Here is a 220-nt window from a genome sequence, read left to right as displayed (position 1 = left end):
CTCTGCCAGCCCCTGACCCTCAGCCTCCGGGTCCATCCCCACGCCCTCTGGTCCCAGCGAGCTCGGTGAAACCGGTCGTCTGGCTGTTAATTATGGGTGTCCCGACTGGCCCTGGTCACACGTCCACTGTGTGTGTCACTCAATGTTTCCTGACCTTGAACGTGAGTGAGGAGCGGGCCTCACGCTGCCCGCCCCATGAAGACCCTGCTGCAGACAGAAA

The 220-nt window shown here is 61.8% G+C and overlaps 1 protein-coding gene across 1 annotated transcript in view; it reads right to left on the bottom strand.

Moving 5' to 3' along the window:
• The window catches only part of CDH4 (cadherin 4), a 382,977-nt gene that overhangs the window by 181,956 nt on the left and 200,801 nt on the right, over positions 1-220 (bottom strand). The window lies entirely within an intron of this gene.

Source organism: Pteropus alecto, unplaced genomic scaffold (assembly GCF_000325575.1).
Source record: "Pteropus alecto unplaced genomic scaffold, ASM32557v1 scaffold45, whole genome shotgun sequence".
In the NCBI taxonomy this organism is placed as follows: Eukaryota; Metazoa; Chordata; class Mammalia; order Chiroptera; family Pteropodidae; genus Pteropus; species Pteropus alecto.
This window is presented reverse-complemented; position numbering and strand designations above follow the sequence as displayed.